Source organism: Delphinapterus leucas, chromosome X (assembly GCF_059928025.1).
Source record: "Delphinapterus leucas isolate spDelLeu-1000000601 "Yukka" chromosome X, BTC_Dleu_Yukka2, whole genome shotgun sequence".
Lineage (NCBI taxonomy): Eukaryota > Metazoa > Chordata > Mammalia > Artiodactyla > Monodontidae > Delphinapterus > Delphinapterus leucas.
The window spans coordinates 113,688,338-113,714,536 of NC_143150.1; the positions used below are offsets into that span (position 1 = coordinate 113,688,338).

Here is a 26,199-nt window from a genome sequence, read left to right on the forward strand (position 1 = left end):
CATCTACATCCAACTAAAAAGCTTTTGCACAGCAGAGAAAACAATTAACAGAATGAAAAGCAACCTACTGAATGGGAGAAACTATTTGAAAAACATAAATCTAATAAGGGGTTAATATCCCAAAAATGTAATGGACTCCTAAAACTCAGTAACAAAAAAGTAAACAATCTGATTACAGAATGGGCAAAGGATTTGAACAGACATTTCTCCAAAGAATACATATAAATGGTCAACAGGTTTATAGAAGGGTGCTAAGCATCATTAATTATCAGTGAAATGCAAGTCAAAATCACAGTGAGATACCACCTCATACCAGTTATAATGGTTATTATCAAAAAGAAAAAAAGACGAGTGTTGGCGAGGATATGGAGAAATTGGAACTCTTGTATGTCGTTGGTAGGAATTTTATAAACTTTTAAATTGAGATGTAACATACGTAGAAAGCAGTGAAAACCAAGTGCTCCACTCGATGAGGTCTGTAAAGTGAATACACCCTTGTAACCATACCACCCAGAAGAAGAAACAGACCATGAACAGGATTCTAGAAGCCTCAAGTGTTGCCCCTTCTGGTCACCACTACCACTTCCTGTCCAAAGATAACCACTATCGTGACTTCTAACATCATGGGAGAGTTTTGCCCTTTTGGATTTTATATAAATGGAATAATAGAGTATATATTCTTTCAAGTCTGGATTTCCCCACAACATGTTGTAAGATTCATGTATTTTGCTCTTTACAACAAGATATCATTAACTTTCATGTAATATTCCATTGTTTGGTCCTATCAAAATTATTTATACATTCTACTGTGCCAGGACTTCTGTTTCCAATTTTTGCTTGTAATGAATGAAGCTGCCGTTAACATTCTAGTACATGGATTTGGGGGGCATATATTTCAGTTGGAAATCTAGTCAGATATGCCTGTGATCCACTTGTATAGACACTCTCCGTTTTACAAAGTAGTTTAGTTCATTTACATACACTCTTACCAAGAGCTTATGGAAATCCTACTTGTTCCATATCCTCATAATATTTTATGTTATCATTGTTTTTAAAAATTGATCATTCTCTTTGTTATGTAGTGATATTTTATGGTGGTTTTAATTTACATTTCTCTGACTAATGAGGTGGAACACCTTTCCGTATATTTATTGAGTATTTAGATGTCCTTTTTCATGCCTATTTAAATACTTACCCATTATGCTGTTGGGTGGTGTGTCTTTTTCTTTTTGATTTGTAGACCTACAAAACTGGCAGTACTTTTAGTGGAATGTTGGGGAGCAATCATTATAAAATTTAGCAAGACAGAAAAAGTCAGGGGAAGAGGAAAATGATTTTATTTAAGGAATTTGGGGGGTCATCTTTGGAAGAGTGGTAATCTGCCAGTATAAAGTGGAATTATGTCTGGAATAAAAATACAAAATTATTTTCTAGACTCACCTGCTGCTCTAGTATTACCATAGAATTATGGTACATTTTCCAAATCTTCCCTGGCAAATGAGAGAAACTCATCTCTAGTCAATCTGTCATTTGCTGTTGCTCTGTTGTGTAGATATTTACTGTCTGTCAGCTTCCAAATAGTCGAGAGAGAAATGGATGAGGGTGGGGAAGAGAGAACGGTTTGCATTTAGCCCTCTCTTCTGCGCATGACTGCTGATTTGAGAAATCACAGCGGCCATAACATGGCAGATTTTCAGCCTTATTCAAGTTGCCTTCTTAAAGTGCAATTTTTCTGTGTAGTGGAGACATTCCTGTGTGAAATTGATTAGGAGAACGTGAGGGAACATCTTCCCCCCCCCCATAAATAGTAGTTTGTTCATGATAAAGGATGAATGCTATTTTCATTTATTTCTCTTAGAATAACATCTGCTCTTACAAGAGGAAGTACTATTTAATCAGTAGATAATGTCAGTTTTCCCATTTTATAAAGATAAATCTTCTCTTTTCCCTTTACTTAACTAAATGTCCTATTTGGTTTTTAAGAGTCTTGCTTGAATATGTTACATCTTACAGAGACTTTTCAGAATTCCAAAAATGCATTTCATAGTCAAAACATTTGCTTTTTACCAGAACTGAATTTTAACATGGTATCCATCTCTCCCCTATCTTTCTCATCAACTTGATTTTCACTTATTTCTTTTTGCAAGATCCTCCTGCTCATTCTGACCTCATACACAGAGAACGTGTATACCTGTGACATGTTGCAGGCAGTTTCCCTTCCTGCAACGAATCAGAAAAAAAAGAAAAGAAAAGGAAGGGAAGGGAAGGAAAGAAGGAACATGGAAACTGAAATATGTAGGAAAATCACATCCTTTACTTCAAATATGGCCTATTGAAAATCTTCTTTTATATATATATGTGATCTTCCAAGGATAATCCTTCCTTTTGAGGAAGAATGTTCTAGGTCAAATATGGAAAAGAAGACCCTACATTAATATTAAATCTGTTGAAACTCCCAGGCATATGAAGACTGTGGTTGTTTTACTGAAATAATCTGTGGAATATCATTGTCTTCCTGAGAAAAAGAGGAAGTATACCAGTTATCAAGTTACCTTCGCTCAGCTCCAGCCTGCCATTCCATGCTCTGCTCTCTTAGCCAGGGCTGGGACTCTGCAAAAATACATTTCTGCGTTGCCAGCTGCTCTCTGATAGGCTCTCCCTATAGAGGAGGTTGGGAGGGAGAGAGGGAGACTCTGACAGACTCTGCCTGCTTGCAAGGTTGGATCAGGGGGAAGGGACTTCTGTCCATTTGCTTTTTTCCTGTCAGTATCAGTGCAACAAATCTTCTTTACCCAAGGAGCGGTACTTCCTACCTATAGGAAAAGTGTGCAGTTTTTTCAATATTTGTGTAGAGCTGGCTTCATCCTACCACCATTAGACGCGTCAACACCAGCTGAGCTCTCTGTGAGGGTTCTCCACTAAGCAACTGAGTTTTCACAGTTTGAGTCTCTTCTCTTTGTTCCGCCAGCCCTATACGTGGGAATTCTTGAACTTTCTACGTCTGTGATACCTTAGAATTTTCTTTCTGTCCTTTCAGTTACCTAGTAAACAATTTTATACCTAGTTAAGAGTTCTTTATCTAAAATAATATTTATATTCTCTCTGTTGAGAATAGCTATTGTGCTTTCTGTCTCCCGACTTGACACACACAGGCACACATGTACAATATGTATATATTATGTATAATATGTATATGTGATATATAATTTGTATATAGCATATGTGTAATATATGCGACATGCATGTAGCATAAATCAGTGATATAAATGATTACTTTTAACTTTTTTCTTGTTATATAAACAGTCAAAAATTAAGGGAAAAATACCATGAAATAATCTGTATACACACATATATGCTCTTGAATGAGGCGGAGTTAGGTCTGTTTGCTCATGTTGAAAGATCTTGTAGGACAGATTTTTTTTGTTTTTTATTTTTAATTGGAGTAAAATTTCTTTTTCTTTTATTTAAAATTTTTTAACATCTTTATTGGAGTATAATTGCTTTACAATGGTGTGTTAGTTTCTGCTTTACAACAAAATGAATCAGTTATATATATACATATGTTCCCATATCTCTTCCCTCCTGCGTCTCCCTCCCTCCCACCCCTCCAGGCGGTCACAAAGCACCCAGCTGATCTCCCTGTGCTATGTGGCTGCTTCCCACTAGCTATCTACCTTACGTTTGGTAGCGTATATATGTCCATGCCTCTCTCTCGCTTTGTCACACCTTACCCTTCCCCCTCCCCATATCCTCAAGTCCATTCTCTAGTAGGTCTGTGTCTTTATTCCTGTCTTACCCCTAGGTTCTTCATGACATTTGTTTTTCTTAAATTCCTTAGATATGTGTTAGCATACGGTATTTGTCTTTTTCTTTCTGACTTACTTCACTCTGTATGACAGACTCTAGGTCTATCCACCTCATTACAAATAGCTCAATTTCGTTTCTTTTTATGGCTGAGTAATATTCCATTGTATATATGTGCCACATCTTCTTTATCCATTCATCCGATGATGGACACTTAGGTTGTCTCCATCTCCAGGCTATTGTAAATAGAGCTGCAATGAACATTTTGGTACATGGCTCTTTTTGAATTATGGTTTTCTCAGGGTATATGCCCAGTAGTGGGATTGCTGGGTCACATGGTAGGTCTATTTGTAGTTTTTTAAGGAACCTCCATACTGTTTTCCACAGTGGCTGTATCAATTTACATTCCCACCAACAGTGCAAGAGGGTTCCCTTTTCTCCACACCCTCTCCAGCATTTACTGTTTGTAGATTTTTTGATGATGGCCATTCTGACTGGTGTGAGATGATATCTCATAGTAGTTTTGATTTGCATTTCTCTAATGATTAGTGATGTTGAGCATTCTTGCATGTGTTTGTTGGCAGTCTGTATATCTTCTTTGGAGAAATGTCTATTTAGGTCTTCTCCCCATTTTTGGATTGGGTTGTTTGTTTTTTTGTTATTGAGCTGCATGAGCTGCTTATAAATTTTGGAGATTAATCCTTTGTCAGTTGCTTCATTTGCAAATATTTTCTCCCATTCTGAGGGTTGTCTTTTGGTCTTGTTGATGGTTTCCTTTGCTGTGCAAAAGCTTTGAAGTTTCATTAGGTCCCATTTGTTTATTTTTGTTTTTATTTCCATTTCTCTAGGAGGTGGGTCAAAAAGGATCTTGCTGTGATTTATGTCATAGAGTGTCCTGCCTATGTTTTCCTCTAAGAGTTTGATAGTGTCTGGCCTTACATTTAGGTCTTTAATCCATTTTGAGCTTATTTTTGTGTATGGTGTTAGGGAGTGATCTAATCTCATACTTTTACAGGAACCTGACCAGTGTTCCCAGCACCACTTATTGAAGAGGCTGTCCTTTCTCCACTGTACATTCCTGCCTCCTTTATCAAAGATAAGGTGACCATACGTGCGTGGGTTTATCTCTGGGCTTTCTATCCTGTTCCATTGATCTATCTTTCTGTTTTTGTGCCAGTACCCTACTGTCTTCATTACTGGAGCTTTGTAGTATAGTCTGAAGTCAGGGAGCCTGATTCCTCCAGCTCCGTTTTTCGTTCTCAAGATTGCTTTACCTATTCGGGGTCTTTTGTGTTTCCATACAAATTGTGAAAATTTTTGTTCTAGTTCTGGGAAAAATGCCAGTGGTAGTTTGATAGGGATTGCATTGAATCTGTAGATTGCTTTGGGTAGTAGAGTCATTTTCACAATGTTGATTCTTCCCATCCAAGAACATGGTATATCTCTCCATCTATTTGTATCATCTTTAATTTCTTTCATCAGTGTCTTACAATTTTCTGCATACAGGTCTTTTGTCTCCTTAGGTAGTTTTATTCCTAGATATTTTATTCTTCTTGTTGCAGTGGGAAATGGGAGTGGTTTCTTGATTTCACTTTCAGATTTTTCATCATTAGTGTATAGGAATGCCAGAGATTTCTGTGCATTAATTTTGTATCCTGCTACTTTACCAAACTCATTGATTAGCTCTAGTAGTTTTCTGGTAGCATCTTTAGGGTTCTCTATGTATAGTATCATGTCATCTGCAAACAGTGACAGCTTTACTTCTTCTTTTCCGATTTGGATTCCTTGTCTTCTCTGATTGCTGTGGCTAAAACTTCCAAAACTATGTTGAATAAGAGTGGTGAGAGTGGGCAACCTTGTCTTGTTCCTGATCTTAGTGGAAATGCTTTCAGTTTTTCACCATTGAGGACGATGTTGGCTGTGGGTTTCTCATATATGGTCTTTGTTATGTTGAGGAACGTTCCCTCTATGCCTACTTTCTGCAGGGTTTTTATCATAAATGGGTGTTAAATTTTGTCGAAAGCTTTCTCTGCATCTATTGAGATGATCATATGGTTTTTCTCCTTCTAGTTGTTAATATGGTGTATCACGTTGATTGATTTGCGTATATTGAAGAATCCTTGCATTCCTGGAATTAACCCCACTTGATCGTGGTGTATGATCCGTTTAATGTGCTGTTGGATTCTGTTTGCTAGTATTTTGTTGAGGATTTTTGCATCTGTGTTCATTGGTGATATTGGCCTGTAGTTTTCTTTCTTTGTGACATCCTTGTCTGGTTTTGGTATCAGGGTGATGGTGGCCTCGTAGAATGAGTTTGGGAGTGTTCCTCCCTCTCCTATATTTTGGGAGAGTTTGAGAAGGATAGGTGTTAGCTCTTCTCTAAATGTTTGATAGAATTGGCCTGTGAAGCCATCTGGTCCTGGGCTTTTGTTTGTTGGAAGATTTTAATCACAGTTTCAATTTCAGTGCTTGTGATTGGTCTGTTCATATTTTCTGTTTCTTCCTGATTCAGTCATGGTAGGTTGTGCATTTCTAAGTATTTGTCCATTTCTTCCAGGTTGTCCATTTTATTGGCATAGAGTTGCTTGTAGTAATCTCTCATGATCTTTTGTATTTCTGCAGTGTCAGTTGTTACTTCTCCTTTTTCATGTCTAATTCTATTGATTTGAGTCTTCTCCCTTTTTTTCTTGATGAGTCTGGCTAATGGTTTATCAATTTTGTTTATCTTCTCAAAGAACCAGCTTTTAGTTTTATTGATCTTTGCTGTTGTTTCCTTCATTTCTTTTTCATTTATTTCTGATATGATTTTTATGATTTCTTTCCTTCTGCTAACTTTGGGGTTTTTTTGTTCTTCTTTCTCTACTTCCTTTAGGTGCAAGGTTAGGTTGTTTATTCGAGATGTTTCTTGTTTCTTAACGTAGGATTATATTGCTATAAACTTCCCTCCTAGAACTGCTTTTGCTGCATCCCATAGATTTTGGGTCGTCGTGTCTCCATTGTCATTTGTTTCTTGGTATTTTTTTTATTTCCTCTTTGATTTCTTCAGTTATTAAGTAGTGTAGTGTATTGTTTAGCCTCCATGTGTTTGTAGTTTTTACAGATCTTTTCCTGTAATTGATATCTACACTCATAGCATTGTGGTCGGAAAAGGTACTTGATACAATTTCAATTTTCTTAAATTTACCAAGGCTTGATCTGTAACCCAAGATATGATCTATCTTGGAGAATGTTCCATGAGCACTTGAGAAAAATGTGTATTCTTTTGTTTTTGGATGGAATGTCCTATAAATACCAATTAAGTCCATCTTGTTTAATGTATCATTTAAAGCTTGTGTTTCCTTATTTATTTTCATTTTGGATGATCTGTCCATTGGTGAAAGTGGGGTGTTAAAGTCCCCTACCATGAATGTGTTCCTGTCGATTTCCCCTTTTATGGCTGTTAGTATTTGCCTTATGTATTGAGGTGCTCCTATGTTGGGTGCATAAATATTTACAATTGTTATATCTTCTTCTTGGATCGATCCCTTGATCATTACGTAGTGTCCTTCTTTATCTCTTCTAATAGTCTTTATTTTAAAGTCTATTTTGTCTGATATGAGAATTGCTACTCCAGCTTTCTTTTGGTTTCCATTTGCATGAAATATCTTTTCCCATCCCCTTACTTTCAGTCTGTATGTGTCTCTAGGTCTGAAGTGGGTCCCTTGTAGACAGCAAATATATGGGTCTTGTTTTTGTATCCATTCAGCCAATCTGTGTCTTTTGGTGGGAGCATTTAGTCCATGTACATTTAAGGTAATTATCGATATGTATGTTCCTATTCCCATTTTCTTAATTGTTCTGGGCTCCTTATTGTAGGTCTTTTCCTTCTCTTGTGTTTCTTGCCTAGAGAAGTTCCTTTAGCAGTTGTTGTAGAGTTGGTTTGGTGGTGCTGAACTCACTCAGCTTTTGCTTGTCTGTAAAAGTTTTAATGTCTCCATCAAATCTGAATGAGATCCTTGCTGGGTAGAGTAATCTTGGTTGCATGTTTTTCTCCTTCGTCACTTTCAATATGTCCTGCCACTCACTTCTGGCTTGCAGAGTTTCTGCTGAAAGATCAGTTGTTAACCTTATGGGGATTCCTTTGTGTGTTATTTGTTGTTTTTCCCTTGCTGCTTTTAATATGTTTTCTTTGTATTTAATTTTTGACAGTTTGATTAATATGTGTCTTGGCGTATTTCTCGTTGGATTTATCCTGTATGGGACTCTCTGTGCTTCCTGGACTTGATTAACTATTTCCTTTCCCGTATTAGGGAAGTTTTCAACTATAATCTCTTCAAATATTTTCTCAGTCCCTTTATTTTCCTCTTCTTCTTCTGGAACCCCTATAATTTGAATGTTGGTGTGTTTAATGTTGTCCCAGAGGTCTCTGAGACTGTCCTCAGTTCTTTTCATTCTTTTTTCTTCTCTGCAGTAGTTATTTCCACTATTTTATCTTCCAGGTCACTTATCCGTTCTTCTACTTCAGTTATTCTGCTATTGATCCCATCTAGAGTATTTTTCATTTCATTTATTGTGTTGTTCATTGTTGTTTGTTTTATCTTTAGTTCTTCTAGGTCCTTGTTAAATGTTTCTTGCATTTTGTCTATTCTATTTCCAAGATTTTGGATCATCTTTACTATCATTATTCTGAATTCTTTTTCAGGTAAACTGCCTATTTCCTCTTCATTTGTTAGGTCTGGTGGGTTTTTATCTTGCTCCTTCATCTGCTGTGTGTTTTTCTGTCTTCTCATGTTGCTTATCTTACTGTGTTTGGGGTCTCTTTTTTGCAGGCTGCAGGTTCATAGTTCCCGTTGTTTTTGGTGTCTGTCCCGAGTGGCTAAGGTTGGTTCAGTGGGTTGTGTAGGCTTCCTGGTGGAGGGGACTAGTGCCTGTGTTCTGGTGGCTGAGGCTGGATCTTGTCTTTCTGGTGGGCAGGTCCACGTCTGGTGGTGTGTTTTTGGGTGTCTGTGGACTTATTATGATTTTAGGCAGCCTCTCTGCTAGTGGGTGGGGTTGTGTTCCTGTCTTGCTAGTTGTTTGGCATAGGATGTCCAGCACTGTAGCTTGCTGGTCGTTGAGTGAAGCTGGGTGCTGGTGTTGAGATGGAGATCTCTGGGAGATTTTCGCCATTTGATATTATGTGGAGCTGGGAGATCTCTTGTGGACCAATATCCTGAAGTTGGCTCTCCCACCTCAGAGGCACAGCACTGACTCCTGGCTGCAGCACCAAGAGCCTTTCATCCACACGGCTCAGAATAAAAGGGAGAAAAAGTAGAAAGAAAGAATTATTAGAAGGAGAAAGAAAGAAAGAAAGAAAGCAAGAAAGGAGGGTGGGAGGGAGGGAGGAAGGAAGGAAGGAAGGAAGGAGGGAAGGATGGAAAGAAAGAAAAGATAAAGTAAAATAAAATAAAGATAAAATATAATAAAGTTATTAAAATAAAAAAATAATTATTAAGAGAAAAAAAGGACGGATAGAACCCTAGGACAAATGGTGGAAGCAAAGCTATACAGACAAAATCTCACACAGAAGCATACACATACACACTCACAAAAAGAAGAAAAGGGGAAAAAATCATAAATCTTGCTCTCAAAGTCCACCTCCTCAATTTGGGATGATTCGTTGTCTAAAGGAGGGAAGGAAGGAAAGAATGAACAAAGATAAAGTAAAATATAGTTATTAAAATAAAAAGTAATTATTAAGAAAAAAAAAATTTTTTTTTTAAAAAAAAGGACAGATAGAATCCTCGGACAATTGGTGGAAGCAAAGCTATACAGATAAAATCTCACACAGAAGCATATACATACACACTCACAAAAAGAGGAAAATGGTAAAAAATCATAAATCTTGCACTCAAAGTCCACCTCCTTAATTTGGGATGATTCGTTTTCTGTTCATGTATTCCACAGATGCAGGGTACATCAAGTTGATTGTGGAGATTTAATCCGCTGCTCCTGAGGCTGCTGTGAGAGATTTCCCTTTCTCTTCTTTGTTCTCACAGCTCCCAGGAGCTCAGCTTTGGATTTGGCCCCGCCTCTGTGTTCTTCGCTCAGACAGGACGGGGTTAAAGGAGCCGCTGATTCGTGGACTCTGACTCACTCAGGCCGGGGGCGGGGGTGAGGGCGGGGCACGGAGGGCGGGGCACGGAGCGCGGGGCGAGCCTGCACGCGGCAGAGGCAGGCTTGACGTTGCAGCAGCCTGAGGCGCGCCGTGCGTTCTCCCGGGTAAGTTTTCCCTGGAACCCGGGACCCTGGCCGTGGCGGGCTGCACAGTCTCCCCGGGAGGGGGGTGTGGATAGTGACCTGTGCTCGCACACAGGCTTCTTGGTGGCGGCAGCAGCAGCCTTAGCGTCTCATGCCCGTCTCTGGGGTCTGCGCTTTTAGCTGCGGCTCGCGTCCGTCTCTGGAGCTCCTTTAAGCAGCGTTCTTAATCCCCTCTCCTCGTGCACCAGGAAACAAAGAAGGAAGAAAAAGTCTCTTGCCTCTTCGGCAGCTCCAGGCTTTTCCCTGACTCCCTCCCGGCCAGCCGTGGCGCACTAACCCCCTGCAGGCTGTGTTCACGCAGCCAACCGCAGTCCTCTCCCTGTGCTCTGCCCGACCGAAGCCAGAGCCTCAGCTCCCAGCCCCGCCCGCCCCGGTGGGGGAGCAGACAAGCCTCTCGGGCTGGTGAGTGCCAGTCGGCACCGATCCTCTGTGCGGGAATATCTCCGCTTTGCCCTCCGCAGCCCTGTTGCTGTGCTGTCCTCCGCGGCTCCGAAGCTTTCCCCCTCCGCCCCCCACAGTCTCCGCCCGCGAAGGGGCTTCCTAGTGTGTGGAAACTTTTCCTCCTTCACAGCTCCCTCCCACTGGTGCAGGTCCCGTCCCTATCCTTTTGTCTCTGTTTATTCTTTTTTTCTTTTGCCCTACCCAGGTACGTGGGGGGGGGGGTTTCTTGCCTTTTGGGAGGTCTGAGGTCTTCTGCCAGCGTTCAGTAGGTGTTCTGTAGGAGTTGTTCCACGTGTAGATGTATTTCTGGTGTATCTGTGGGGAGGAAGGTGATCTCCACGTCTTACTCTTCTGCCATCTTTGGAGTGAAATTTCTTTACAATGTTGTTTTAGTTTCTGCTGTGCAATGACGTGAATCAGCTATATGTATACATATAGCTGATCCCTCTTGGACCTCCCTCCCACCCCCCCCCCATCCCACCCATCTAGGTCATCACACAGCACTGAGCCAAGCTCCCTAGGACAGATTTTTTTAAATGCAATAAATGATTTTATATTCAAATGAAGTAGGTTGATCACAAAGGACTTTATTATATGATGATAACAGTGATAATGCTGATGATAATTTTATTACATATTTGTTAATGACAGCTATATTTTCCTCCAGGATTTCTTTGGAGCTCTTTAGTTACTTTGGAAGGATTTTATTACCTAGAGAATTCTAAAAGAAAGGTAACAAATTCCTCAGAAGTTGCATTGAATGGAGTGGACATGTTGACTATTAATCATGATGATTTTTGACATAACCTTAGAAGAGAGAAAAGAATGTTTGAAGGGTGGGAAATGGTTCCATCTGTTTAGGGAGATAGATAGGTTTGACTTGAGGTGTCATTTATATGAATATGTGTTATAAAGGGCCCAATTTTGATGCTAGTTAAAAGCATCTGAGAAGAGTAATTACCCATCACCAGTCCTCTTGGACATTGCATGTACTTTAGTTCTAGTGGGTGTAGCTAGGAGAGGGGAAACAGTGTCCCTGCATTGAAAGAGGTTATATTATCCAGCACAGGAAAAGAAAAATCTGTAACCTAAAATTGCTGCAAGTCGAGACCTTTTTAGTTAATATTCAACAACAGGTTTATATAAACTTTGAAATTACTAAGTGCTAGGAAATTATGCTAGGCATGGGTTCCACTCTCTGGGCTAAAAAGAAATGTAAATACAAAAAGGACAGTTATAACCAGTGTGATAACTGTAGCAGTAGTTCTATATATACAAATTACTAAAAAAGTGATTAACGTTCCAGGGTGAAGTAGATTAACAGAGAAGTCACCCGCACTAGGTTTGGAAGTATCTTTAATTTTGTCAGGTGGACAAGGGAATGAAAAAACAAAATTCCAGAACACAGCATTGTAAAACAACTATACTCCAATAAAAATGAATTTTTAAAAATCCCAGAAAAAGGAAAAAGTATGTGCAGAGGCATCAGAATGCAAAGTAGCTTGACATGTTAGAAACACTATAATATGGCAGTTCAATGTTCTTAGAGGGTAAAAGTGTGAAGGACAATAAATGGAAAATTAAGTACAGTGTATAACCTCTTGCTAGGGGCCTGAAAAATCTACTCAAGGTTGGTTTGAGGAGCATTAAGAAGGAAGGCTAGCAATCAACCATAATCAGTATTTTCTTCCCTTTCCACCTCATTTGTTTTCCAATGCATTTGTGCTTATGAGTCAATACTAAGTGTTGCCGCCTAATAAAATGTAGTAACAAGTAGTTGGAAGATGTTCATAGAACATGGGTAGGCATGGTACATTTGAGACCATAAGGAAACATCAGTAAAGTATGTTTGAACCTATTCTGTTCAGATTGTTTTTTAACATATTCAAGAAGATAAAAAGTAAAAAATCATTTAAGAATCAAATTGGAAAAAAAAGAAAAAAATATGCTCTGGGCCTGCTACAGCAAGAGATCCATCTATGCCGATTCATCACCCTTATGGAGATAGAGGAACCAGTGGCAGCAGCAAATTTTCCGTAGTGCCAAGCTGTCTACTTAGCAAAACGCAACTCTCAGAGGATGAGTTATACCATGTACCTGGCACCATGTCCCCCTCTTTTTCTAACCCCACTGTCAGGTACCAGAGGAAGAGTAGGATGTGAGAGCTCATGGAATGAAGATGTACAAAGAAAGCCAATTTGGGACTTCCTTGGCGGTCCAGTGGTTAAGACTCTGTGCTCCCAGTGCAGGGGAGCCGGGTTCCATCCCTGGTTGCCGCAGCTAAAACGTCCTGCACAGGGCAACGAAGATCCCACGTGCCGAAACCAAGACCCGGCGGAGCCGAATGAATGAATGGATAGATGAATGAATGAAAAAAATAAAGAGAAAGCCGGTTTGCCTCTGGTGGGAACTTCGTTTCACTAAGGTCAGCAGGATATAAAGAGATAGGACCCTAGCTAGAATAATTATAGGAAGCATGTGATTAGAGATGTTTGGCACCAGAAGTGGCACATTTTCAGAACATGGTCTGATGTTTCAGACCTAGTGTCTCCTCATTTGTAGAAGAAACAGAATAGTTAAAATGTGCACTTGATTGATAACCTACTTAACTGGATTTTTATGAACATTACGTGAAATAGCGCAGTGCCTGGCACAAAGCAAGTGCTCCTCATGCTTAATAGATATCATCTTATTCTTCATCCTACTATTATTTTTTGCTGTTTTTATTTTAAGAGTCGAGGCTCAAAGTAAGAAATCGTATTAATATGTACAGAAATTTCTCTAATTTGATAAGTATTTCGTATACTCTAATGTTAATTTATAAAGCCTAAGTAATAATGCAATTAATCAATCTATATATTAACCTTGAAGTCGTATTTAAAATATTTGAACCTCCCATAAGCACAAAGTAATGATATGGCAGTAGGGGGAGATATCAAGATTAATAAGCAATGCTAGGGATTACAGTTCTGTGAGGGAGGCAAATGTTAATAAACAAAAACAAAAACTATAGAGGTAGGTGCTCACTATGGCTGTGGGACTGGAAAAGAGGAGGATTTGATGTTGTAGAGGCAGAATTGACAGGGTTTAATGATAAGATGAATATAACTTTTGAGAAAGGGGGCAATCAAGATGAATCTTAGCATATGACTTTTTACTGAACTGAGAGAGCAAAGGATTGTTTGGGTGCTTCTTCTAGTTTACACAAATGGAGACACTGGTAGAGGGCTTGGGACTGGGTGTAGATCTCAAACAAATGTCAGGGCTGCCCATGCCGACTGAGGGTCATGTGCAACACATGACAGTCCCTGACATATTAGGTTTTCATGTTTTATTTTAAAGGACATAAAAATCTGAATAATATATTTATGCTTTTTAATCACACCTAGAATAAGCTTTAATGTTTAATCAGTACAACCAAACCCAAGACATCCCCCTCCGTTTAGTAATGGAATATTTTTTATTTTAATTGTTTCCAGCTTTATTGAGATATAATTGATATAACATTGTGTAAGTTTAAGGGGTAGAACGTGAGGATTTGATACACGTATATATTGAGAAATGTTTATCATGCTGAGGTTAGTTAACACCTGTGTCATCTCACTTAATGACCATTTTGCTTCTGTTGTTAATGGTGAAATCATTAAAGCTCCACTCTCTTAGCACCTTTCAGGTATACAATACAATACTGTCAACCATAGTCACCATAACTACCTTAGATCCTCGGAACTTATTCATCTTGTAATTGAAAGTTTATACTCTTCCACCAACATCTCATTTCCCCCACCCCTTAGCCCCTGGCAACCACCCTTCTGCTCCCTGTTTCTATGAGTTCAGTGTTTTTAGATTTCACATAAAAGTGAGATCACGTAGTATTTATTTTTTCTCTGTCTAACTTATTTCACATAGCATAATGCCCTTCAGGTCCATCCATGTTGTCCCAGCTAACAAGATGTCATCCTTTTTTTATTCTGTGTGTGTGTGTGTGTGTGTGTATCACATTTTCTTTAACCATTAATCCTATGTTGGACTCTTGGTTGCTTCCCTATCTTGGCTATTGTGAATAATACTACCATGGGCATGGGAGTTCAGATATCTCTTTGAGACAGTGATTTTATCTTCTCAGATATATACCCAGAAGTGGGATTTCTGGATCATATGGAAGTTCTGTTTTTATTTTTTTTTAAGAACTTTCATATGGCTTTCCATAGTGGTTTTACATTCCCACCAACAGTGCACCAGGCTTCCCTTTTCTCCACATCCTTGCCAGCATTTATCTCTTGCCTTTTCGGCAATAGATGTCCTAACAAGTGTGAGGTGATATCTCATTGTGGTTCTGACTTACATTTCCCTGATGGTTAGTGATGTTGAGCACCTCTTCATGTACTTGTTGGCCGTTTGTATGTCTTGTTTGGAAAAATGTCTGTTTGTCTTCTGACAATTTTAAAATCTTATTGATTTTTCTGCTTTTGAGTTGTATGAGTTCCTTATATACCTTGGATACTAACCCCTTATCAGATAGATGGTTTGCAAATATCTTCTCCCCTTCTGTAGGTTGCCTTTTTATGCTGTTGATTGTTTCTATTTCTGTGCACAAGCTTTTAAGTTTGATGTAGTCCCACTTGTTTATTTTTGCTTTTGTGCTTGCACTTTTGGTGTCATATCCAAAAGGTCATCACCAAGACCAACGTCAAGGAACTTTTCCCCTTCGTTATCTTCTAGGCGTTTCATAGTTTCAGGTCTTACATTTAAGTTCTTAATCTATTTTGAGTTAATTTTTGTGAGTGGTATAAGATAGTGATCTAATTTCATTCTTCTCCCTGTGGACATCCAGCTTCCCCAAAACCATTTATTGAACAGACCATCCTCTCCGCATTGAGTATTCTTGGCTCCTTTGTCAAATATTAGTTGACTACGTGTGCCTAATTTATTTCTGCGTTCTCAGTTCTCTTCCATTGGTGTATGTGTCTGTTTTTATTCCAGTATCATACTCTTTTGTAATATGGTTTGAAATCAGGAAGTGTGCCACCAGCTTTCTTCTTTTTCAAGATTGTTTTGACTGTTCATTTTTTGTGTATGGTTTAATACGAATTTTAGGATTATTTTTTCTAGTTCTGTTAAAAATGCCATTGGAATTTTGATACGGATTGCACTGAATCTGTAGACGGCCTTCAGTAGTGTGGACATTTAAAAAATATTAACTATTCCAACCTATGAACATGGAATATTATTCCATTTATTTCTGTCTTCAATTTCTTTCCTCAATGTTTTATGATTTTCAGTATATAGGTATTTCTCTTCCTTGGTTGAAGGTGATGGAGTATGTGGATGAGAATAGAGAAGTAAGAATAACCATCCTTTCTAGAGTTGACTAGGTAAAATCAAATATAGTAGATGGTACTTATTTTAAAGTAATTTAAAATGCTAGCAGAGCATGATATAGTATTTTGTGTAAGGTATCCTTACCCTGATAATTCATTTATTAAAATGGCAATTTTCAAAACGTCTTGGGGAATATTTAATATTAAGGAACTGAAACTCATTTAAAGAAACTCAGGTTAATAGTGAGTATGCCTAAAGGGTACAGGGTTTCTCCTGGAATCTGATTGCTGGAGTTACAGCATATCGTCCCAGATTAAAATCTGATATTGTAATTTGTCTTTGCTTTAGGTTTCAATAAACCCATATACATGGAAGTCATCTTCTTAAGGTATGATTTTCAAATTAAACCCATGTTAATACATGCAGTAGTGCAGTTCTGTTGAAGCTGTACCATTGGTAAGTGTGAAATATATCATTACTTGATTAAGAGTGCACACTGTTTCAGAGGCCATTCTTAACAGCCATCTTATTTAGTAATATTTCCCATTAATGCTTTATAAGATTATAGTCATCTTGAGTTCTCACACAACTTGGGAATCTTCCTGGGACAGACTGCCTTTAGTCATCAGATTGCACTAACTGATACTAACGTTGGTAGTTATTTGAGGTCTTCATCATTTACAGCTGAAATGTGTAACATATCCCTGCATGCAAATGTAGGCCTAATGGCTCTATGACAGGAAACCCTACCATTTTCATTTTTATTTAAGTATCTTTAATTCTTGTCTCTGATGGCTTCCCCTGTCACCTCATGAGTAAGTAGGGCTGGTACTGGCTGCTGCAAAATCACACTCCCCATTTATCATCCTAATTGCAGTTTAATGAGGAGAGGCCTGAGGCTAGAAGACTTGTCTACCTAGAGTCCTATTGGAGTTTATTACGGTAATTAATACAGCCCATGATAATTAAATTGCTCTACTAGATAGGTACTGTATTTATCATAAAGATTCACTATAGTAAAACTTTTTTGAAGGTACTCAAAGAGCAGTTTTGAAAATTAAGTTCTATGGAGGTATTTTTTGTTTGTTTGTTTTTTGAGCAATTAGAGTTTGGATCTGACTTTCAGATATTTCTCCTCAGAGCAAGGGTACATAATGTGGAGAACTCAGTTCACAGTGAAAGTGCTGGACCTTTTTTTCACGAAGAACAAAGAAGGTGCTGTAAAGATACTAACATGTAAAGGTTTTTTCCTCTCTCCACATATTCTCTTTGCTCGTTTGCATGCTCCATTGTCCCGTTGAAGTTTACTTACAAAACACAAGTTCAAAGATAAAATTAAGAATTTCAAGAGGGTGACAGCAAGAGGCCTGAGTGTGGGGACTGTATGACTGCTCAGATTGATTGTACTCCCATGAAGTCAGCCCTGCCTTAGAGAGTGGAAGTGTTAGAAAATTGACCATTTTTCTCTTCAGCATTTTATTTTATTTTATTTTATTTTATATTGGAGTATAGTTGATTTACAGTATTGTGTTAGTTTCAGGTGTACAGCATAGTGATTCAGTATTTTTGCAGATTATACTCCATTATAGGTTATTACAAGATAATGAGTATAATTCCCTGTGCTATACAGTATATCCCTGTTACTTATCTATTTTATATATAGTAGTTCGTATCTATTAATTCCATACCCCTAATCTGCCCCTCCCTGCTTCCCTCTACCCTTTGGTAACCACAAATTTGTTTTCTATGTCTTTAAGTCTGTTTCTGTTTTGCATATATATTCATTTGTGTTATTTTTTAGATTCCACATATAAGTGACTTCATGCAGTACTTATCTTCCTCTGACCTATTTCGCTAAGCATAATATTCTCTAGGTCCATCCACATTGCTGCAGATGGCACTATTTCATGTTTTATGGCTGAGTAATATTCCATTGTATACATATGCCACATCTTCTAATCCAGTTATCTGTTGATGGGCACTTGGGTTGTTTCCATGTCTTGGCTATTGTAAATAGTGCTGCTGTGAACATTGGAGTGCACGTGTCTCTTCAAATGAGTGTTTTTGGGTTTTTTCGGATATATACCCAGGAGTGGAATTTCTGGATCATGTGGTAGTTCTATTTTTAGTTTGTTGAAGAACCTCCGTACTGTTTTCCACAGTGACTGCACCAATTTGCATTCCTACCAACAGTGTAGGAGGGTTCCCTTTTCTCCACATCCTCTCCCATGTTTGTTGTTTGTAGACTTTTTGATGATAGCCATTCTGACAGGTGTAAGGTGATATCTCATTGTGGTTTTGATTTCTGTTTCTCTAATAATTTTTACATAGTTGAGACAGAGCTAATCGCATGCTAGACTTTGTAATACAATAAAGTATGAAAGAAGTCCAGTCAAATTTGGGCCAACAGATAACTGGAGCTCAGACTGGTAAATTTGAGGAGGGGTGGGATAGAGAGGGTGGGAGGGAGACGCAAGAGGGAAGAGATATGGGGATATATGTGTATGTAATAGCTGATTCACTTTGTTGTAAAGCAGAAACTAACACACCCTTGTAAAGCAGTTATACTCCAATAAAGATGTTTAAAAAAAGAAAATGGACCAACAGTGAGGGCTCCTGTCTCTGTCAGGAAGCTGCCTATGTTTCCTGCTTCAACAGGGAGGAATTCCAGGACATGGTCACACCAAAGCCTTAGGAGGGAACAGAAGAGCTAAAATAAGAGAATGGTGAATAGTTTAAACTTACCTATAATTACAGGTAGCTGCTGAATTAACACAAACAAGCTTGCATACCCTAGCTGAGTAATAGTAAACTTTTCCAAACTTTCCATTTTTTCCCTTCATACAAGTTTTTCAACTATTGCAAGAATGAGTTTGAATAAAAATATTCCAAAATGTATTGAAGAAGGCGGAGCAGTTTTTGTTGTAGACATTCATTTTCTCTTTCTTTCCTTACTTTGATGACTCGCTTGTTTCTTTCCTAATCATTGGATAAATTTAATAGGACCTAGTACATTATCATACACAAAATGGAGGTCAACAAATGCTTGTGGAAACAATTAGATATAATTTGCTCTTTACAGTGGCTGAGTAGTAGGTCTCTTAGGAATATGTTTTCAGGAACTGAATATTCATTGAAATCACAGTACTACCCCCCCCACAGTAAAGTGGAGGTTGGATATTGTTCAAATGTGGAACATCAGTAATAATAAGCAAACAACAGCTCGGTTGAGAGACTATTCTATTCTAATTTCCTGATGTAGATTATGATTTAGGTGAGAGAGTAATACCTTCTTGTCACGACAACAGCATTTGTAATAATAATCACACAGAATTCCCTCTGAATGTCCAACTCCTCGCAGTTTACTATAGAACATCATTCAAAGTTACGTCAGCTATTTATTGATATTTAGTTCTGTGTAGTAAGATTATAAAGATAAACACTATTTTGAATAATTTTTGATGGCTTGCTGGAAAAAAGGCGTTTGTTTATTCACTCAAAAGATACATATCAAGTGCCTGAACAGTACTAGGCCCTGGGGATATAACAGTGAATGAGACACAGATCGTCTCTCTTTTCATGGAGTTAGACTGGTGGACTGCTAGAATAATGCTCCTTACTGTTAATTTCAGTCAGGTCCACAGTCCTATGCCTTTAGAAGGATCATGCATTTGAAGATAGAATTGAACTGAAACTAAGCTTAGAGCAACTAGTCATACTCAAGGCCAATTTCCAACAATTAATTATTTTAAGTGGCTACCTTATTAGTTAAAAGGAAGAGGAGATAATAGGAGGGAAAGAAATATTGAGAAATTTCTAAGTTGGACTAAGTTTGTAAGTATAAAAAATGAAGTGTAGTTAATAAAGCATAAAGCAGAAGATTTCCTCTTAACTCATGGTGATTATACATCATCATTAGAGAGGGGACTTGCTGCTCCCTGTACTAGATTAATGGCGTGGGCATTCATCTCTTTGACCTCAGCTGAAGTAGAAGCACCAGGCAACAGAAGCAGAAAACGGAGTAAGAAGAAGTACTATCTAGTATTTCCTCTGGGCAGGAAAATTAAAAAGAGGAAGCACTTAAACTATAGAGGGGAATGTGAAAAGAGAGGATGGTGCCCTTTTCTTTCCCTTGATAGTCCTACCCTTTGAGAGCCAGCTGGCAGCTCCTGGGTCGCTAGGCTTAGTCATTCCTCTTTTCAATTACAGGAACATCCTATTAACGAGGAGATGGTGTAGGGAGAGCAGTTTTAGGGAGAGAGAAGAGAAGGGGAATATTTTCCACACGGAGAAAAAGGAACATCTGTCAAGAAATAGGGAGTGAAATGCAAGGTAACTTTTCCCTGCCCCTGTAATTTTCATTTTAAATGTCGTGAAAGGAACCAGTGTCTCAAGACGTTTAAAAAATAATGGGGAGAGCAGGCCTTGGAATATATAACGGTTATCTGGAGATTTTATATGCCATTACAGACATATAAATTAATGGGCACATTTAAGTGTATGTGAGTAGATTATCTGAGGTATATGTTTAAAAGAATAAACATGTTTAATGCTGCTGTCAGAGAGAAAAAAATGGATTGAATGTGCCATAGGTTTTTCACATAATTCTCCCGGTATCTCAGCCACTATTTATGGCTTTAGTATATGAATGAGAAATACAAGCGCATCTCACATTATTAGGACTTTCATATGGTCATGAGATACTGAACACTATGACCCAGGAGTCTGTAAGAAGACCCTTCCAGGTATGTCTCCATTATGTTATTAAAATACTTACTGAAAGTGAATGTTGCTTCTCCCTCTGTTGTCATGTATCAAGCTAAAAAAGGAAACAACACTCCGTGTTTTCAAACTTAATCAGATGCCTGTTTTAGAAGCTCTTTCCCTGTAATGAAACAGAAAAGTATCATATGCATCTCATGATCTTGGTGTATAAACAGAATTGTTTTAGTATTTTGCCAGGTTTCTTAATGTGCTTAAGCCAGGAGTAAAGGTGAATTCTGTTAGCTTATCCTGGACCACTGGATTCTCTATTCTTGTGTGATAAAACTTTAAGGGCTGAACGTTGTTAATGTCATGATAACACAACATAGAGCTACTTGGATTTTCATGTCACACTCTTCCAGTGTAGTCTCTTGGGAGGTTTTCTTTTCGGATTCCATCTCTGATATCAGAGGTTCATTATTTTTATGCACTGATAATATTTTTTAATGTTTCAGGTGCTGAGAAAGTGCTTTGTAATCCTGGTTAGGTCATGGGCCTGTATGTGGGAATTTTAGTCGGTTCACCTCTTTGAAATTCTCATCTCTCTTCTTAAACTACCCAGTAATAAACCTGGCTCATATCATGGCTTTATTTTTTGAAGAAAAACTCATGAAGCAATTTGAAAATGTGATCTCAAATACTCAGTAGGATTAAAGTTATTAATAAAGCAACCTATAATATCAATATTTCTTTCTTACTGTAACAGAAGTGTTCCCAAAGAGCCGTGTTTATTTTTTAATTGAGTTGTATTGAAATTGGACTAGAAAAATTTGCAATGTGGTTCTTTTAATTGGATGACTTAATTTAAATTCTTATGAATAAAAAATTGAAGATGTAAGTTTTCCTTAGCTCAGGTGTGTGTGTGTGTGCATGTGCGTGTGTGTGAGCTGGTTCAAAATAAGTCTATTAGAGGTCCTGTCCCTGAAAAGCTTTATGGCTGCCACCCGTATATATAATTCAAAATAAAAACAATATTAAAAAATAGAAAATTCTGATTTTTGTTATGATGATAATAACTAAAGCTTTCTTTGAAATATAGTTTGTACTTTTTTTCAACAAATATCTTCACACGGCATTGCTTTACTAATGCCTTAAGCACATGGCATTGTGTGAATGTAGGTACCTGCATCAAGATTGCTCAGTTTTAATAAAATTAACCACGTATTGACAAACCTCTGCCTCAACTCTAAGCAAAGCTTCGGAGCTTCCAAGCTACTTGATTTTATAAGTGTTTGTTGTTAACCTAATTTATCCTCTTAGTCTCAGTGGGAAGGAGAAAATTTCAGTGAAATATGTGCTCAGTTTCTTGTTTGGTCCCTAATGAAATTTGTACTCGAAAAGGCTTAGTGTTTTGGAAAATGTTTAGCATTAAAAATAAATATTTGGGGCTTCCCTGGTGGCTCAGCTGTTAAGAATCCGCCTGCCAACGCAGGAGATACGGGTTCGAGCCCTGGTCCAGGAAGATCCCACATGCTGCGGAGCAACTATGCCCACAACTACTGAGCCCACGTGCCTAGAGCCCGTGCTCCGCAACAAGAGAGGCCACTGCAATGAGAAACCTGCACACCGCAAGGAAGAGTAGCCCCCGCTCGCCACAACTAGAGAAAGCCCGCGCACAACAACGAAGACCCAACACAGGCAAAAAAAAAAAAAAAAAAAAAAGAAATATTTGACTGCACTTATTTTTAAACCAAAATAAAATACCTCTAGTGAAAAAGTCCAAACCATAGAGTTAAAGAACTTTCCAATAATAATCCCGAAAGAAAAATTAAAGTGCTTGTTTCCCAGATAATTATTGTTTTTGGATAATCTCGTAGAGCCTAGTATGGGGAGAATATTACGAGTTTCTCCATTAAATTTGTTCTTGCTGCACATTAATGCCTAGTGTTTTACAGGCTTGCGGTTGTCTTTTTGGGGAGGTTTATACAGTTTCCAGCTGACTTGGTGGTGAGCAGAAGCTAATGAACTAAACTCAGTGCTTACCAACATGACTGTATTTGTTTGATTTACTCTTCTGTTTAGTTGTTTTCTCTCTGCCTTTAATTTTGGCTTCCAGGGCAACTAAGGGTCAATTTTGAGCACTGCCTGTGGTAGATCTTTAGACTAAGGTTATTAAAAAAATGTGGCTTTGAACTAGAGCTACTGGAGCAAAGGACAGGAAAGAGTATGAAGTTTGCAGCCATAGATCAAAGCCAAAATCCAGAGGGAGGGAAAGAGCAGGAAAAAGAGAGTAATGACTAGTGGTGTGTTACCTAAGGTAAAACTAGAACAATTGGCTTTGTGGCAGTTGGACAACTCTGGACTGGACTACTTTTATTCATTTGTATTTCTATTTCTATTATTCTATTTCTAGAATAAACTGGGCCCAGCCACAGGAGACCAAACTGCTAGTCAAGGAACTAGTACTTCTTTGCTTTGTAATTATGGTCATATCTGGGTCTCGGTTTGCTCATTTGTCAAATGGGTTTTGGATGAGACTGAGACTTTGGCATGTGTTTGCATATATGTGTATCTGTGTGATCGAAAAAGCTGAAAGATTTAAATATAATTTATGCTTCGTCTATTTCCAGAAATGATTTGAAGATTTCATAATATTAAAATCACCCAGAATCAGAAAGTTATATGGTATAAAAGCAGAAATAGGAGACCACATAGAAAGAAAGAGTTTCATATACCACAGAAAATGCAAAGTAGTTCTTACTAAAGTGAGCACTAAATTTAGCTCTGAGCTTCCTGGTAGCAAAGAAGAGGGCAGAACAGGATGAGTTACAGTTTTCACTTAGATAGAAAGACATATGTAAGTTCAAGTAAGGAGACCAGTTTTTAAAAATTTCCTTTTACAAAGAATTTATCATATAGAGCACAGGTCAGCAAACTACAGCTCATGAGTCAAATCTAGTCCTTCACCTCCTCTTGTAAATAAGGTTTTATTAGAACACAGTCATGCCTATTTGACTACCTATTATCTATGGACACTTTATTACAATAGCAGAGTTGAGTAGTTGTCACAGAGACCCTGTGGTCCTCACAGCGTAAAATATTTGGTATCTGACCCTTGACAGAAATAGTTTGCCACCTCCTGATATAGAACTTTCTAAAAGGAACACTGAATATAATAATGCACATTATCCCAAACGATGGCTGAAGAAGTTACTAAAACTTCTCTAACGAGATTTCTTTTATTAATACCATATAAATATCCAAGAATACAGTTTAGCTCATAATTTCGTGAAGGTATGAGTGTGTATGTGTTCATGTGTGTGTTGTTCTGGCACATAAGACCAATATACTCTAGGATCTTTGCTCCCTTAATGAATGTGTGGTGGAGCCCTGTTTAGTTCTGAAAAAAATGTTATTTTTAAATTTCCACACTTATTGAGACAAAATTGACATCTAACATTGTATAAGTTTAAAGTGCATGTGTTGAAAACAGGTCATACAACTGACTATCAAAAAGAAAAATCACCGAATCAAAAAATGTGCAGAAGACCAAAATAGACATTTTTCCAAAGAAGATATCCAGGTGGCCAATAGGCATATAAAAAGATGCTCAACATCGCTAATTATCAGAGAGATGCAAATCAAAACTACAGTGGAGTATCATCTCACACCAGTCAGAATAGCCATCATCAAAAAGTCTATAAATAATAAATGCTGGAGAGGGTGTGGAGAAAAGGGAACCCTCCTACACTGTTGGTGGGAATGTAAATTGGTGCAACTACTATGGAGCTTCCTTAAAAACTAAAACTAGAGCTACCATATGATCCAGCAATCCCACTCCTGGGCATGTATCCAGAGAAAACTCTAATTTGAAAAGATACATGCACCCCAGTGTTCTCTGCAGAACTGTTTACAATAGCCAGGACATGGAAGCAGCCTAAACGTGCATCGACAGATGGATCGATAAAGACGTGTGTGTGTGTGTGTGTGTGTGTGTGTGTGTGTGTGTGTGTGTATATATATATATGTATACACACAGACGCACACATGCATATATATACACATACAGACAATGGAATACTACTCAGCCAAAAAACAAAAAAGAATGAAATCACGCCATTTGCAGCAACATGGATGGGCCTAGAGATTATCATACTAAGTGAAGTAAATCAGAGAAAGACAAATATCATGATATCACTTATATGTGAAATCTGAAAAATGATACACATGAACTTATTTACAAAACAGAAACAGACTCACAGACATAGAAAACAAACTTATGGTTACTAAAGGGGAAAGGGAGGGAGGGAGGGGTAAATTAGGAGTTTGGGTTCAGCAGATACATAGTACTATATATAAAACAGATAAATAACAAGGTCCTTCTATATACAGGGAACGATATTATTCAATATCTTGTAATAAACTATAATGAAAAAATCTGAAAAAGAATATATATGTATACATATATATAAATAACTGAATCACTTTGCTATATGCCAGAAACTAACACAACATTGTAAATCAACTATAGTTCAATTAAAAAAGACTATCTGAAAGAAAAAAAATAAGGTGTATGTGTTGATTTGATACACTTAATATACTGCAAAATGATTACCACCACAGCCTTAGCTGACACCTCATTCATGTCACATAATGACCATTTCTTTTTTGTGGTGAGAACATTTGTGATCTACACTTTTTTTTGCATCTTTCAAGTACACAATAGAGTATTATTAATTATAATTACCATGAGTATTAGATCCCCAGAATTTATTCATCTTATAACTGGAAGCTTATACCCTTTAACCAACATCTCCCCATTTCCCCCAGCCCCTGGTAACCACCATTCCCTTTGTTTTTATGATTTCAGCTTTTTAGATTCCACATGTAAGTAATATTGTACAGTGTTTGTTTCCTCTGTCTGACTTATTTCACTTAGCATAATGCCCTCAAGGTCCACCAAAAAAACCTTTTAGAACTAATCAGTGAATTCAGCGAAGTTGCATGTACGAAATCAACATACAGAAAACAGGTGCATTTCTATACACTAATAATGAAATATCTAAAAAAGAAATAAAATAATTCACAGTAGTATCAAAAATAATAAAATACTTAGGAATAGATATAACAAAGTAGGTGGAAGAGTTGTATACTGAAAACTACAAGACTTTGATGAAAAATTGAAGACACAAACAAATGGAAAGATATTCCATGTTCATGGATCGGAGGAATCAATATTGTTAAAGTGTCCATACTACCCAAAACCATCTGTAGATTCAATGCAATACCTATTAAAATCCCAATGGCATTTTTCACAGAAATAGTAAAAAATAATCCTAAAATTTGTATGGAATCACAAAAGACCCCGAATTGCCAAAACCGTCTCAGAAAGAACAAAACTGGAGGCATCATACTTCCTGATTTCAAACTATACTACAAAACTCTAGTAATCAAAACAGTATGGTACTGGCCTAAAAGTAGACATATGTACTGATGGAACAGAACCAAGAGCCGAGAAGTAAACTTTTGCTCTCTGGTTGTAGTGGATATTTGCTCTTCTGAGACATTGAGTGCCAACACCTTCATGTTGATAAAAGACTCCTAATTTTATTCAGATATCTGTGTCTCTCTCATGCCCTCCAAGTGCTT

At 37.8% G+C, this 26,199-nt stretch overlaps 1 protein-coding gene across 1 annotated transcript in view; it reads left to right on the forward strand.

Annotated features, from left to right (window-relative positions):
* Window positions 1–9,977: 9,977 nt before the first annotated feature.
* The window catches only part of LOC111167507 (uncharacterized), a 457,471-nt gene continuing 441,249 nt past the window's right edge, over window positions 9,978–26,199 (forward strand). The window contains exons 1-2 of the mRNA XM_089904683.1: window positions 9,978–10,044; window positions 16,195–16,234. The gene's annotated coding sequence lies outside the window, so the exon portion shown is untranslated. The remainder of the gene's footprint in view (window positions 10,045–16,194; window positions 16,235–26,199) is intronic.